We start from the raw sequence: 15,921 nt of genomic DNA, 5'->3' as shown, positions 1-15,921 counted from the left end.
CACACGCTGCACAAATCTTTTTTTTTTTTTTTTGCGTTTCAGTTGCTTTTTTAATCTTCCTTGAAATAACAAAGCTTAAAATGCCAAAACACGTTGCGTATTTTCTTTCACCTTCAATATTAAAATGACTAAGCCCCAAATGCACCCATTTTGGTAAGTTGTTTTTTGAAACGCATGCTGGTATCACAGCTGACACAATACAGTCTAACACAATTGTTTTGAATGAAGTGAAAGATAACTAAGCGTTACTACAGCCATTGTATGGGAAAAAAACAAATGAGTTTTTTGGCCAACCCAGTACTCGTCTTAACCTGTGTGTTTAAAGATACATACTTTTAAAAATGTCATCTCCAAGCAGAAAAGCAATGCTCCTTTATCACAACATTTAAACAATGAAATAAAACCACTGCTATTAATCACTGAACAAATAATCTTAAATTTTGACATCTTCTGTATTGCTTGAACTTGTATGACAGGCTGCGTGACTCGAAATTAAACAAAAAAGCACTTTTTCTCTTTAAGTCAGAGACACGCAAGGAGGCTGATGTGGTTCTAAAAGTGAGCGGCCGGGACGTGCCTCGGAGACAGGGTGTGGCCGGCTCCGGGAGACAAGACCGGAGGTCGGTGCGCAGGGATGGGGAGACAGGAGGGGGAGGAGCCATGAGCTTCCAGGTCCGAGCCCACACTGGGCCCTTGTGTCTAGCCTGGTCAGGACAGGGCTGGGTGTGGGGGCCTGGACAGCGCAGTCTGGGGTCTCGGTGAACACCTCAGTGATTGGGGTCCTGGAGCATCAGGAGTCAGTCCGAGGGTCCTGGATATTAGGGGCTGGGACCCTCCAGGTCAGAGCAAGATTAATAGGTAATGCATTCCATTTCAAGAACTCCGGATACACGTGGAGTTCTGGAGCTTGGACTCACAGCCGAGGAAGAAGCAGAAGCAGAAGATGGCGATGGCGATGCCGATGATAATGATACTAACAATAACAACAACAGTAACCGTGGCCAGCACTGTGCGGGACTTGCTAGACGCCGAGAGCTTTCTTTACACGTGCAAACACATTGACTCGCCTAGAGGGGCGTTGCCATCCCCATTTCCCGGGTAAGAAAACAAAAGCCCAGAGAGGTGAAGTCACTTGCCCAAGGTCACACAGCTTCTGTGAGATGGAGAAGGGCAGGGGGTGCCACTGAGCAGAAAGGAGGTCCCTCCGCCCAGCATCCCAGAGCCCACCTTCCTCAGTTGCTCTGCCTCTCCTGCCCCAGTACGGGGACAATGGCTGCAAAAAAGGGAGAGATGGCTTCTTTCCTCACACCCACGCCAGCAGGGACATTATGGCTCCTGCCAACCAGACAGCTGGGGGAAGGCCATGAACCGTGGGAAGGGGGTTGATCTTGGGGACGCGAGAGGACTGCCTGGCACAGGGGGACAGCCCCCCAGGGGCAGCCCGCCCCGTTTGGGGGAGCCCATGTGGCCTGACCACAGCCCAGCCAGCCGAGACAAGCAGTCTCAACAGTGCACCCGGGCTTCTCTCCAGACGTGGGCCCGCCTGCCCCGGCTCGGGAAAGTTCCAGGGCCGCGGCCTGCTTGCCCCTTGGGAGCTGGCGGCAGAAGGGCCCATAATTTTAGCTGTCCTCTTCCCTAAAATTGTTTTCCATCTCGACACGGTTTCCAAACCCTGGCCAGGAAAGAGCTGGTGGTGCAGGGAACATTTTTCTATTAAAAAGAAAAAATAAATAAGCCCAACCACCGATCGCTGAGTCCCTGCAGCCCCGGGCTCTGGAGGCCAGGCGAAGTGCCCGCCGTGTACCCAGCCCGGAGGGGCTCTGCCTGGGGGGGGCAGCGGGCAGGGGGGATGGTCGGGGCTCTGCTCCGGGGCGCCTGCCCCATCTTCGGCCTGGGTGGGGTTTGGATGCGGGGTCAGGGTGGGCCCGGATGAGCCGGGGGACAGGATTTGGCCGGGGTCAAGGGGTTTGCCCAGCCACTGAGGGCTGTTCTAAGTCACACAGGACATGGGATCACAGAGGGCCTGTTGTCTCTGCAGGGATTTCCTGCAGCTGCCCTGAGCGTCTCAAGGAACAAAGGCCCCTGGCTGCCCGTGTCTCCTTATCGCCTCTTGGAGTCCCTCTTGAACAAAGCCCCAGTGGCCCTCTGTTTCCGCACTGGGCCAGCAACAGCGGCAGGCAACACACAGCGATGTTGTCTTTTTGCTCATATTGTATTTATTTCCATCCTTATCTTCCATTTGTGATCAATGATATAGGTTTTCCATTTCCGCTAATGGTGTAGTATAGCTTCTTTTGCACAGAAACAGGTTTAGTTAAAAGAAAAAAAAAAAGTGGGCCCTGGCTGGCATAGCTCAGTGGATTGAGTGCCGGCTTGCGAACCAAAGGGTCACCAGTTCGATTCCCAGTGTAAGGCACACGCCTGGGTTGTGGGCCAGGTCCCCAGTTGGGGGCGTAAGAGAGGCAACCACACATTGATGTTTCTCTCTCTCTCCTTCCCTTCCCCTTTTTCAAAATAAATAAATAAATAAAATCTTTAAAAAAAAGGTGGGTGAGAAGGTCATTTAAAATATAGATTAAGGAAGCCAGAGCACAGACAGCACAAAGCTCGGAGCCAGTTGGGGCTTGGGATTCGCAGGCGCCACAGGTGAGAGGGCAGACCCCAGAGCCTCCGGGCCTGGGCTCGAATCCCGGTTTTGAGCCTTGTGGGCTGTGTGCTCTTGGGCAAATCACTTGCCCTCTCTGAGTGTTGGGGTTTTTTTGTTACCTGTAAAAGAAAGGCGGGGGGGGGGGGGCTGGATTGGGAGTAAAAAGGAGAAAACTGTATTTGAACAATGATTAAAATAAAAAAATAAAAATAAAAAAATAAAAGAAAGGCAAACAATAGCACTTCTCTCCTATAGTTATTGCTGAGGGTTTGATCAGACAGTGCTGGGAAAGCACTCCACGCAGTGCCAGGCACCCGAACTCGTTAAGCATCCCTCCCAAGTTCACGGCATTTCCTCAAAAACAGCAAAGCATGGCGGTTCCACAACAGGTTCAAATTCCAGCCTGCCACTTACTGGTTGTCTGGGCAAGGTGCCCCCACCCCCCCACAAAGAGGACAGCGATTGTCCCGTGAGCCTCCCGCAGAAGGTGGAGGGCCATCTGCTGAGGTCCCTCGGCGTCCCCTGCCCCTGAGTCTCCAGCTGAGCCCTACCGCGTCTCTGCCGCGTCCTGCTTTGCTCCCATTTTTTATGTCATTTCAGCCAGACTCATCTACTGCGGTGCCTTGAGCCACCCCAGGGCCTTTGCACACACTGTCCCTTCAGTCTGAAATGTCTCCCTGCTTCCCCCCAGATAACTGTTGTCCCCCCCCCCGAGAAATGAGGTGGGCTTCCATCCATCCCCCTGAGGCTGGGTATGGCTTCTCCTCTCTGGGCTCCCCCAGCCTCCCAGTTCTCTGACATGGTCTCATTCTCTGACATGGAGGGCCCATGAATATTTTAAACAGTTACCTCCTCTGAACAATGGGGCAGTAACAGTACCTGCCTCACGCTGGCTGTTGTGACGGCTGAGTGAACATCCAGGGGAAAGTCCTTAGCACAGAGCCCAGGACGGCATGATGCTCGAGGCAGGGCAGGAGAAAGGCACCTCCTGGTAGGACAGGGCCTTTCTGACCAGGGCCTGGACTGGGGTGAGATGGGTGAGGTGCCCAGGGCGCAAAGTTTGAGGAGTTGCTCCCACCAGGGACGGTGCAGACCCAGGTTTGCCAGACAGAGTCGTCCCAGAGCTCTTCTGCCCCCTGCTGGCCACTCTTCAGAATGACAACCTTTTTCTCTGCTCTCTCCTGGTTCAGACCCTCACCCCCAGAGCTGGCTTGGATGGAAGTCACCTGACTAGGCTGGAGGGACAGGGCCCGCCTCTGCTAGTGGAAACCTGGGTTTGATCACCAGTAAACCGGGATAGAAGGGCCTACTTCACAGCACGTGAAGAACAGGAAGCCATCTTCAACCATCAATGTCCTTCCAGCAACTCCAGCATTGAACGAGCACCTACTATGTGCAAAAGACTAAAGAAGACTGAGACATGAGCCCTCCCATCCAGGGGGTTAAGAAATGGAGGGGGTGGGCAGGAGGGAAGGTGACTAAAGTAAGGCACTGACCCTTGAGCACCTATTAGGCACCACATACTGTTTAAATTCTTGTGTATCAACACACTTAATGCTCTCAGAACATAATGAGTTGGGTACTGTTTTTAACCTAAAGAGGTTAACTAGCCTGTCCAATGTTGAGCAGCCTCGGTGGTGGAGGTGGGATTAGAACCCACAACATTCTAGTGTGAGGCCAGGGTGTTCTGCAGATCATGCAGCCATTTAGTCAATAGATTGAGCACCTACTATGTGCCAGGCACAGTGCTGGACGCTGGGAAGAGAGCAGTGACCGAACAGACAGAGCCTCTGTCCCCAGGGAGCTGTTCACATGCGGGAGATGGATAGTCAGCAAGATAAATGAGTCCAATATATACACTTCATGTCTTCCTGTATTAAAAAAAAAACAGAATACAGACGACAAGGAGGGTTGGCGTGTGCCTCAATTTTAAACAGTGGACTAAGGGCCTCGTGGGCGGTTTAGGGACCGCCCACGAGGCCCGTTGGTTCTCACTGTGAATGTGAATGAGGTGGGAGCCATGGGGGTTTGGTTGTGAGCAGGGGGATGAACACAGGGGTGAACACAGGGCATCCAGGAGGGCGGAACAGGCTCGGGGGAGGTGTGGGGGGAGGTGGGGGAGTGAGATCAGGAGTTCGATTTCAGATGCATCCATTCTGAGTTGCCTGCTAGCTGGATGTGGCATTTGGGCTTGTCCTAATAAGACGTCTCGCGCTGGCCTGGCACACGGTGAGCCCTGCACCAGTCCGTGATCCCTGCTGCCACTGCCATTCACGTTATTACATGGATACTGGAGGGATCATTTCTGAAGTCTTGGCCCCTTCGAGGACTGCTGCAGTGTCTCATTCAGCCACCAGGTGGCGCCAACGCACAGCAAGCCGACCCGTGGCGATTGGCCGGCGGGTACCTGGGCCTTCAGGCCGGAATCTCAAGCCGCGTTGGGACAGGATCATTCCCGGAGGTCGGGCCTGTCCTGGTCATTATAGGTCCTTTGGCAGCATCTCTGGCCTCCACTCACTTCACGTCAACAGCACACACCCACCTCCCAGTGTGACAACCGAAATTGTCTTCAGATGGTGCCAAGTAATCCCCTGGAGGGAAAGTCACCCAGGAGCAGGTAGAGGCCCAGCCTGCTAACGGCGCCCGTTTGCTGGGCACCCACTGGGTGCCCCAGTCTGCCCTCCTCCCCGGCTCACAGCCCAGAGGACCTCGTACCAGCAGGATCACACCCAGACACGGTGGCCCTCAGATGACGGCCAGGTAACCCTTGGAGACAGTGAAACACCAGACGTCAAGTTCATCCACTGCGCAGGGGAGAGAAGCCCTGGGGGCAATCCGGGTTTTGCCATTTATAGCTGAGTGACCTTGGGTAAATCCCCGTAGCTCTCTGAGCCTCAGTTTCCCTTTGTGTAGACTGAGACAGGAGTCCGTTTTGGAGCCAAGCCCCGGGCTGGGACCCAGCCATGGCAAGGTCAACATCACCTCCAGGAGCTCACGGGTCTGGACAGATGGCATCCACAGCGTGAATGATGCATGTGCCGGTGTGTACATGAACCTCAGAGCTTCTGGAAGCTTCCCTGCCTACACGGTCTCTATATCATCTCCTGGCATGCAAACTCTTTTGCCCATTCTGCTGGTTTCTCGTCAGGCCCCCGGCTCAAGCCCGTGAGCTCCCTGAGGGCAGGGGGTTTTGTCGAAGTTGTTCGCTGCTGTGGCTCCAGCGCCAGGACTGCGTCAGGCGCACAGTGGGGACTCCCTTTGGTTGAGTGAATAGATAGATTCCCTTCTCCCCTTTTTGCCCCCATGTTAGTCCATTCTCCACAGGCAGCCTGAGGGGTCTTGTGGAGACCTACCTCTGATCATATCCCCTGGGACTCTCCTCACTCGGAGGAAAAGCTAAAGTTTTCCCCACAGCTTATAGAGTCCTCCACCCCCCACCCCAACTCACCTCCTTCACCTCACCCGCCTCAGTTGTCACTCAGTGACTCTGCCAGACACACGGGCCTCCTTGCAGCTCCTCGAGCACATCTGCCCATTCCTGCCCCAGGACCTTGGCACGTGCTACCCCCTCTTCTTCGAACTCTCTCCCCCTCAGATGTCACCACGGCCCCTCCCCTTCATCCAAGCCTCTGCTCAAACGTCATGGCCTCCCAGAGGCCCCCATTCCAGACCCTCTCTACCCAATTGCCTGATCATGTTGATACCACACATCACTAGCAGAAAGGATCTTGTTGAAATGCTCACCTCTTCACTGCTGGTCTCCCACACACGACAGAAAAACCCCTGCCTTCTCGGAGCTCACATCCTAGTGAGCCAGAGGTCAGGAAGGGCCTCTCTGAAGCAGTGACATCTGAGTTGTGACTGGAGGGATGACAAGGGACTGGTTGTGGGAGAAACTGAGGAAAGGTCTTCCCCCGAACCGGGAATAGCCAGTGCAGAGCCCCGCAGCTGCTCAGCCCCCGGGGCCTGCTTTGGAGCAGATGTGTTGGGGGCGGGGCCTGCTTATTCGGTTGGGGAGCCCCCAGGCCACGCATAGCTGCAGGCCAAGAGCCCATGAGTCATCGGGAAGCCACAGAGTGGGGACAGGGGCTGGGCTAGACCTGGCTGCCCAAGGCCCATTGACAGCCAGACAGAAAGGGTCCGGGGTGGTCCAAGCGGGCGGCTGCCTCTCGTCAGCTCCCAGGAAGCTCCGGCTGGGAATGACTGACAATCCGGAGCTTCCGGGGAGACGTGAGTGTCCCTGGGTGAGGGAGAGAAACGCAGGCAGCCTGGTCGCTTGGACACGCGGGGCAGCCGTACACGGCGCTGAGGGGTCCCACAGCCCCATTCTAAACCCATCGCCACGCCTCAGTAACTCAGTGACCTCAACCACGTCACCCCACTCTTCGAGTTTCAGTGTCTCATCTCTAAAACGGGGTGGAAGGAACCCAGGACAGGCCTGACAAGGACAGGGCGTGGCCACTGGGTACGAGAGCAGTAGGAACCAGGTGGCCGGCTGCGGCGGTCGGCCGCGGTGACAGCTGCTGTGGTCGACTGCAGTGTCAGCTGTGGTGGCTGGCTCTGGTGGCACCACGCAGAAGGACCAGTGGGGCACACAGCTCTGCTTTCTAGTTCCAAGAGCCTGCCCGTGACTCAGACTGCCTGCTTTCTGGCCTGGGGCGAGTCTGACCTCCTTGCTCCGTGCCTCAGTTTCCCCATCTGCAAGACAGGGACACTGAGAAGCCTTACCTGGGGAGGACTCTACAGCACCCAGCATGGGAGTCCGGCACTGCGGTTATAGAGTGGTCCAGGGCTTCGGACAGGGGCCCAGGAAGACGGGCGGGAAGTGTGAGGGCGTGTTCCCCACAGGCTGGTAACAGCAAGGGTTCTGGAAAGGCCCAGCTGATAGCTAAGACAGCAGAGCAGGGGTGTGAAGAATGCACCTGGGCTCAGCGGCTGAGTTCGAGTCCCCAGTACTAGCTGTGTGTCCTCGGGCAAGTTACTAAACCTCTCTGTGCCTTGGTGCCTTTTTCTGTGAAACAGGGACAAGATCATCCCTACGAGGCCATGGGGCAGGGGTGTGGTCCTGACGAGAGAAAGCTCACACGAGGGAGGGCTGACAGGCCGAGGGCCATTCTGATGTCGGAACCGGAAAGCTCTCCAGAGCAGGGGAGACGGCGTGAGCGTGGCGGGGCCTGGAAGGGCCAGGAGGCCCGTAGACGCCCCTGCGTGTCCCCGTGAGCACTTTTACAAGGATGGCCACAGGGCAGGATGGGGAGGAACAGGGCTGCTGGGAGCGGGAGACAGCAGGGTGCGGGCAGTGGTGGCCCTGGGTGCCCTTGGGTGCCCTTGGGTGCCCTGGATGCCCCGCCGGAAAGGCCGGTGGGATCCAGGTAAAGAGCGTGGGCCTCGGCTGGGGCACTGGGGAGCCAAGGAAGGTTTAGGATTGAGGGCCGTCCTTCCCATGAGAGTTGGCACAGCTCGCCCGCTCCACTACACAGCTTCACCCCCGGCGCCCGGCCGGGAGCCCGCCACACAGTAGGTGCTCAGGGAAGCGGTCCCGAAGGAACAGAGGAAATAATGGGTGAGTGAGAAACCAGCCACAAATGGCCGGCCTGTGTCCTGCCATTCACCCACGTGGCTCTACGTACCTTGAGGACCTGAGAAATCGTTCTAAAAAAAAAATTACTGTAGCTACTGTTGTAGTGCACCTACTATGTGCTAGGTATTGGGAAGAGCCAAGAACTAAACAGATCTAGCCCCTATGTTTGCAGAGCTCACATTTTAGGGGCAGATAAGGAACAGATAAATGAATAACTGTGATTGTTTCAGACAGCATGCAGTGCCACGGAGGGAATAAGCCAGGAGTGTGAGTCAGTGAGCGGGCCACTTGAAAGAACGGTGGTGGGAACCGGTCGGGGGGGCAGGGCAGGCAGAGGGACCAGCACAGGCAAACGTCCTGCGTTGGGAGTGAGCTCAGCATGAGGGAGGAGTGGGAGGACCCCCAAGTGGCTGGAGTAGAGAAAATGGGGGGAGAAAAGGCCTTGTGGGGTGAGGAGGCAGGACTTTCTCCCAAGCGCAGTAGGCACCTCTGGGCGTGGGGGGGTAGGGGCGGTATGAGCAGGGGCGTGGCTTGATCTTACCTGCATTTTAAGTCCTCCGAATCAAAGGGCTTAACCGTTGTTATCATTGTCCCATTCCACAGATGGGGAAACTGAGGCTCCTGCGCTCCAAAGATTGATCTCAGGTCGCGCAGCTACTAAAAAGCAGGATCCAGCCCGCATGTGTCTGGGGCCTGCAGGTTGGGAGGGAACTGGAGGAGACCTGCTGGTCCCAACGCAGGTCCCCTGAGTCACGAGGCTGGGCCCAGAGCTCACCTCTAGAAGGCAGGAGCCACCCTGGGGAGCTGTCCCTCCCAGAGTCTGTCCTTGGCATTCTGCCCTAATGGGGCTGCTAAGTGCGTCCACACCTTTCCACTCCCCGGGCAGTTCCGCCACTGCCACCTTGGCGTGACAAGCTGCCACCAGATCTGCCCTCCTCCCTTTGCCCTGTGACTGCAGCCAACACCGGCCGACTGCGTACCCACAGTGTACCTGTCAGCTGGCCCAGCCCCCGAGCTGGCAGTGCCAGTCCTCCCTTCGTACAAGGCTCTGCGGAGCCCCGGCCAGCTGCCAGTTCAGGGCCCAGGAGGGAGGATAGCAGGAGAAGACAGATAAACGAGAGATCTGTGGGCCCCACCAGCCCAGACGCCTGTGGGTGGGGCAGAGGCGGAGGCTGCTTTATCAGAACCCCAGGGGCCCCAGCCCCGCCCAGGTGACGTAACCCAAGAAGAGGGAGACTCCAGCTGCAAAACTTGGCTTCTGTAAGAGAAAGAAAGGTCAGGGGGAAGGAAGGAAGGAAGGAAGGAAGGGAGGGAGGGAGGGAGGGAAGGAGGAATTCTAGAGCTAGCATCTCATTTAACCCTCATAACAACCAATGGTGATGATGATACCCATCTTGCAGATGAGAAAACTAAGACTTGGAAAATGAAAATGCTTATTCAAAGACCCCAAGCAGGAAGCGGCAGAGACAGGATCCAATCCAGGATCGAATCCAGGACCTTCTCATTCCAGAGCCCCTTGGCCCCAGCCTAGCAGCTCCTCCGATTATGAACTTGGATTTCCCCTCAGAAGAGTGCAGCCATCTGGTCTGAGCCTCCAAGGACCAGTCAGGCCTGGCTGTGAACCTTGGAGCGAGGTGGGCCTGGCGGAGCCTGGTGGTCTCCCTGGGGACAGCCCAGGACACTCACAAATTGAGGCGCTGGACACCAAAAACTGCCTGCTCTGTCCCAGGGACCCTCCCCAACCCAGGACGAACCCACTGCAACACACGAGTCACCTGGGGCCTGGGCGGCCCCTTTGGAGATGCAAAAACGGAGGCCCAGGAGTCCCTGTAACTTCCCCAAGGTCACATCGGGAGACAGCAGACACAGCTGGTGACACCCAGGGGACCGGAAGCCCGGCTCTTTCCTTCCTCCTGCCTACTCAGGGATATTTTTCTAGCGTTTGTCTCTTTGCACGGCCTCAGTTTCTCCCACTCAGGGCCCATCACCTTCTCACGGGCACCCCACGGTCCCACACCAAGTTGCTGGTGGGCGTGTCCCCCCTCCCGGCCCCTCTTCTCACTCCGCCCCCTCCTCCGGGTCCTCCCACCCGGTTTCCACGCCGTGCGCCCCTGCATGGCCCCTTGGGGTCACGACTTTGCTGCCAAGTCCAGTCACGTGGCATCCTGTGCTCGGGGTCACCTCTTAGCGACCTTCCCGCCCAGCTCCGGCTAACCCTAACCCTACGGCCACCCCGGCCGTGCCCTCGGCAACCCGGCCCGGTCTGCTGCGGCTGTAAACAGATGTGGGCGGGGAGCCTCGCGTCCCCGCCAGCATCCTGGGCTCGCTCCTGGGCTCGGGGCCTGAGCTTCTAACCCCCTGTTCGAAACATCCTAAAAAGATACCTTGATTTCCCCACTTATTCCTCCGCCCATCCCCACCCCCAACCTACGTTAGGCATCCTCGGTCCCCGTCACCACCGCCCCCGAATACGTGTCCTGCGTGGTCACGTCTGCCCGACCCCAGCGCGGCACTCCGGCCCCAGCCCCCTCCCCTGCGGCCTCCTGGCTGGCTTCCCTGTTGCTACACTTGCTGTTTACAACAGCCAGAGAAAACGTTTAGAAACGGTAAACGAAAATACGCCGCTCACCTGCCGAAGACCTCCCAGTGGCCCCTGGCTGCCCTCCCCCGGAATTCTCACCGGGGGGCCTGCCCCGCCCCGTCCCCCACTCCTCCCCTCTCCTTCAGCCCCACTGTCGTCCTCCCGTGCTCCCGTGCTCTCTGACACCCCAAATTCTCTCCTGCCTCAGGGCCTTTGCACTTGCTCCCCCCTCTCCCCGGAACGCTCTCTCCTCTGTTCTCGTCGTAACTGCCTCTTTTCCGGTACACCATCACCTGCCCTCCCCGCGCTCTGCTCATCCGCAGCCCCGTCACTCTGTGCCTTCACAGCGCTTAGCACGCCTGGGACTCACTTGTCAACGTGTTCATTGTCCCCCCCGCCCCTTCTCCCCAGCAGGTCTGGCCCACCGCTGTGGGTGGGGACCAGGTGCTCGGGACAGGGCCTGGCGCAGAGTAGATCGGTGCTCAGTGAATATTTGTCGGAGGGCTGCAGGCGTGCGTGCGTGGATGGATAGGGAACCAGACAGACAGACAGACCTAACCCTCACCTGTAAGTGCGCCACGCCCACTGTCAGGAACCTTTTCTGGCTCCCCACTGCCCACGGACTAGCCGGAAAACTGTTCTCTGTGCGTCCAAAGCTCTCTGATCTAGTCGCAAATGGGGTGCTCGCTGCACCCTCAGGAGATAAACGAACCATTCACGCTGGACCCTCAGGCAGGGGGTCAGTTAGCTGTCTGCCTCTCGGTGTCAGAGCGCTTTGGTGAGCGCAGCCGGCCGCCAGTGAAAGCGGCCCCGCCCGCGGGGGGCCAGGAAGCCGGCCGGCGAGAAGGCTCAGACGCGGGCAGCTCCTGAGACCCGGATCGCTGAGCTTTTCGGATTCAGAGTCTGGGAGCAGTTTCACTGCTGCGGGTCGCTGCTCCCAGTTTCGAGGTGTGTGAGGTCAGGGGGGCGGGGGGGGGGCGGGTGGTTTGTGGCAGCGGAGGGCCTGGAAACGGCCAGAGATCGGGCTGGCTGGGGGGGCCTCTCCAGAGGGGGCGGTCTGACTAGGGACCCGACTCTCCGATTGTAGGAGGTGTGAGTGTCGGGTCAGTGAAAGGCATTCACGCGGTTCCCATCACGGCCACGAAGACCCGCCACACTGGAGGGGAAGGTTGGGGGGTCTCTGCACACCTCTCAGGCCCTTCCAGACTCCCGTCTGGTGGTTTACAGGCCGGCCGGAAACAGGGCCAGGGGGCAGGGGGGGCTGTGTGACCTGGGGTGGGGGTGGGAGTGGGGGGTGTGGGGGGGCCCTCCCCTGAGTCTTCACCTCTGGAGAACGAGCTGGTCACTGCAGTGACATATGTTATTTTTATGGGTCTTCTAGTCGGTCCCCATCTTCGGTGGGGTTCACTGGGGAGCGGACTCGGGGCCAGCTTTGCAGGTGGCTCGCCGGGAGTCCCTGCGAGGGACCGAGGGCGGCGAGGGGGCACCAGGGAGCCGTTGGCCTGGTCTGAGTGGATTCACAAACATCTCTGGTTCTGCCGCTTTCTGCCGCTTTCCGTCTCCTCACTGTGCCCTCACCTGGCTCCCTCGACCCACCCACTGAGCCACATTCGCCAGGGTTCTCCGTTTCCCACTGCTTGCCCCCAAAAGGAGCCTTTAAAATTTATTTTAAATGTATCATTTCTGCTAATTTGTTGTTTGGTTATTTCATCCGTTGCAGAACTTACCTTTAATTCCTTACTCTTCCTTTTTAAGGAATCATGTTTTCTGTGTTTTAAGTTAGATATGTAATTCATTTGTTCTTCTTTTTACCCGTAAAAGGTGTTCCGGCTTCTGTGGGAAGCGGCAGCTGCACTTCTTATGCTTCGGTATGAATGGCACCTGCTTTCGGAGTCTAGATAATTTGCCATTTCAGTTCTGTTTTTTTCCCCTGATTCTGGTTTTTTGTTTTTTTTTAAGAAGTTAAGAATTTGGTGTCTCACCCTGGCTGGCATAGCTCAGTGGATTGAGTGCAGGCTGCGAACCAAAGTGTTGCAGGTTCGATTCCCAGTCAGGGTACATGCCTGGGTTGCAGGCCATGGCCCCCAACAACCGCACATTGATGTTTCTCTCTCTCTTTCTCCCTCCCTTCCCTCTCTAAAAATAAATAAATAAAATCTAAAAAAAAAGAATTTGATGTCTCTTTTGAGAACTCATTCTTAATTCTATTGGGTTGTGAAATGAGAGTGTGGCTTGGAAAAATCTCAACTGTGAATCTTGACCTTGCCGTGTACCAGCTCCAGACCAAGGGACCCTGTCTCTCCGAGCCTGTTCCCGCTCCCCCGTCAAGGGCACACAGCACACAGCTTCTCTGTGAGAGGGACCTGTGGCCGTTGGGTCAGAAGTGAGGCCAGGCCCTTGTCCCGAAGCCACTGTTACTTAGCAACTCCTCATCTTTTACTTGTGTGATTTGTGATTATCAGGGTGGCTTTGGGGGTGTGGAGCCCACAGGGCTGGCACCGCAGGCATCTCGTATAGCCCTGGGCCATCCTCGATGCTTCCGGTGACCATCCCGACACCACCCAGGCCCGGAGCGAAGTCCCTGGTGTGTGACAGATGCAAATGCTCCCTCCTAGCCAGGTCCCCACAATGCCACAGTGGCGTGGGGGTCACAGCTCCCCTGTGACCATGGTCGCTGAATCGTGTCCATCTTTGTCACCCCATGAGCATCAGCTGCGAGGACACACGGTGAAGGGCCGTTTATGCCACTTGTGGAATGAGTGTCGCCGGTAGCTGGCAGCCAGCATCCCCGAGAGGTCAGCAGCCGCTGCCTCCTTTGCCCCCCACCTCGCCCTGTGGCCCTCAGTGCCCGCTGCTGCTGCTGGACCTGGCACCCACAGGCCCTGCTCCCTCATCTCCAGGACAACGGTGGGTGGCTTGGTGAAGCAGCCAAATAAGGATGAGGTCCCGCTCTGTGGGCAGGACGAGGAATAGGGGAAGTGGGGTGTAGGTCTGCGCTTAATTTTAGAAAGAACAGGGACCACAGAAGATGGGTCTGCAGCTGGGTTCCACGTCTCCCCCCAGAACCCCACAGCCACCAGGGACCCCGTGTCCTGGGCAGTCGGACACAGAGAGACTTAGAACACACCAGGGCTGGTCCATATGTCTGGAAGGACACACCGAAAAGCAAAGAAGTCTGAAGAAGCACCCTTCTCTCTACACCACTTTTTTTTTTCATTCAACAAACACCATCCATCGCCAGACGCTGCTGGGGATGCTGAGGAGAGCTGAGATGGTTGCCCTGGAGAAGGTCACGATGCGGAGGGGGAGGCAGAGATCATAACCAGAGAACCGATGAATGAGCAAGGGGGTTGGTCTAGTGATGCGATGCGGAAAAAAGATTACACGGGCTGGAGGGTGGGCGGCTCAGACTGGGTGTTCGGGGCAGAGAGTGAACATCGGAAACCTGGGGGGCGGGCTCCCAGCAGAGGGAGGGGCCGGGACAATCCCCCAAAGTTAACGTCCCCAAGTCAGGCTTTACACACGCTCTAATTACCTACTTACAACCTGACCTGGAAAAGCACCAGGCTCAAATACAAAATGTAACCTTTCGCACTTGAACCTGAATTAGGCAAAAGGCTGGCAACACGTTTCTGTGAAGGGCCAGGTGGTAAATATTTCTGAGTTTTGGGTGGCAGGTGCACGTCTCAGTCACAACCACTCAGTCCTGCGGCTGCACCTTGAAGCAGCCAGAGACCCCACGTCAACAACCAGGCTGGCTGTGACCAGGAAAACTTTATCGATACACCCAAGCAGCCGGCTGGCCGGAGTGGGCCGACCCTGCCCCTTCCCCCGAGTCGGGCAAAGAATGAACAGAAATGTGAACGGCGAAGGAGGAGCACAGGGCGAGGAAGACGTCTGGGAAACATGAAACCAGCCGTGTGTCCTGGCTGGCTGATCACCGGGTAACACAACAGCAGCAACGTGGGAGGAAGTCCAACCGCCCGAGGAGAGTGGACGGACACCCAGGGCCCTGTCCACACCAGGAAGAGGAAGTGGCCGCAGAGAGCACCGGACCGCACGGACGGAGAAGCGAGCCCGTGGCCGGGAGGAAGGGCGCAGCACTCTCTCTGCCCCTGGGGCGTGGTGGGGAGGGCGCTGGCCGGGGGCTCCGGGCCATGGGGTGGGGACGCGGCATTTCTGTGTTTGGCATTCTGCCTGGACAGATGGTCCAAAACAGAACAGAGTTAGGGGCCACCAAGATTTAAAGGGGTCACGAAGGCAGTTCCTGGTCGAAAGGGTGGTTGAGAAATAGCGCTTGCTGTGCAACCAATTTCCAGAACTTTCTCATCTTGCAAAACTGAAACCGTGTGTGCTCATTAGACAACTCCCCACTTCCCCCTCCTCCCAGTGTCTGGCCACCACCACCTACTTTACGGTGGTTCTGTGTTGATGATGCTGAAAACCTCACATGAATGGACCCACGTGGCGTTTGTCTCCTGGCAATGGGCTGGTTCCACAGAGCGTAGTGTCCTTGAGGCTCAGCCACGCTGTGGCCTGTGTCAGAACGCCCCCCCCTTTTTTTTAAAGATTTATTTATTTATTTTTAGAGAGGGAAGGGAGGGGGGAGAGAGAGAGAGAGACAGAGAGAGAGAGAGGGAGAGAAACATCAATGTGCGCGGTTGCTGGGGGCCGTGCCCTGCAACCCAGGCATGTGCCCTGACTGGGAATCGAACCTGCGACACTTTGGTTCGCAGCCCGCACTCAATCCACTGAGCTACGCCAGCCAGGGCACATCCTTTTTAAAGCCGAGCTACAGCCTCTCCTCGGCATGGGCTCCGTTTGGTGCACCCGCTCGCCCGCCAGCGGGCGCTGAGGCTGCCTCCGCTCTTCGGCCGCCGTGAATGGCGCTGCTGTGAGCGCGGGCGCGCAGACACCTCTTCGGGGCTCTGCTTCCGGTGCTTCTGAACACAGACCCGCCGTGGCATCGCCGGACCGCACGGTAATTCCGTTTTCAGTTTCTTGAAGAAATACTGCTTCCCATGGCATTCGTGCCATTTTGCATCCCCGTGGACAATACACAAGGGTTCCCACGTCCCCACACCCTCACCAACACTCGCTGGGGGTGAAACC

The sequence above is a fragment of the Phyllostomus hastatus genome, unplaced genomic scaffold, assembly GCF_019186645.2.
Source record: "Phyllostomus hastatus isolate PE091 unplaced genomic scaffold, TTU_PhHast_1.1 phas_contig_17, whole genome shotgun sequence".
Taxonomy (NCBI): Eukaryota; Metazoa; Chordata; class Mammalia; order Chiroptera; family Phyllostomidae; genus Phyllostomus; species Phyllostomus hastatus.
The sequence above is the reverse complement of the archived record's forward strand: the minus strand, read 5'-3'. Positions refer to the sequence as shown.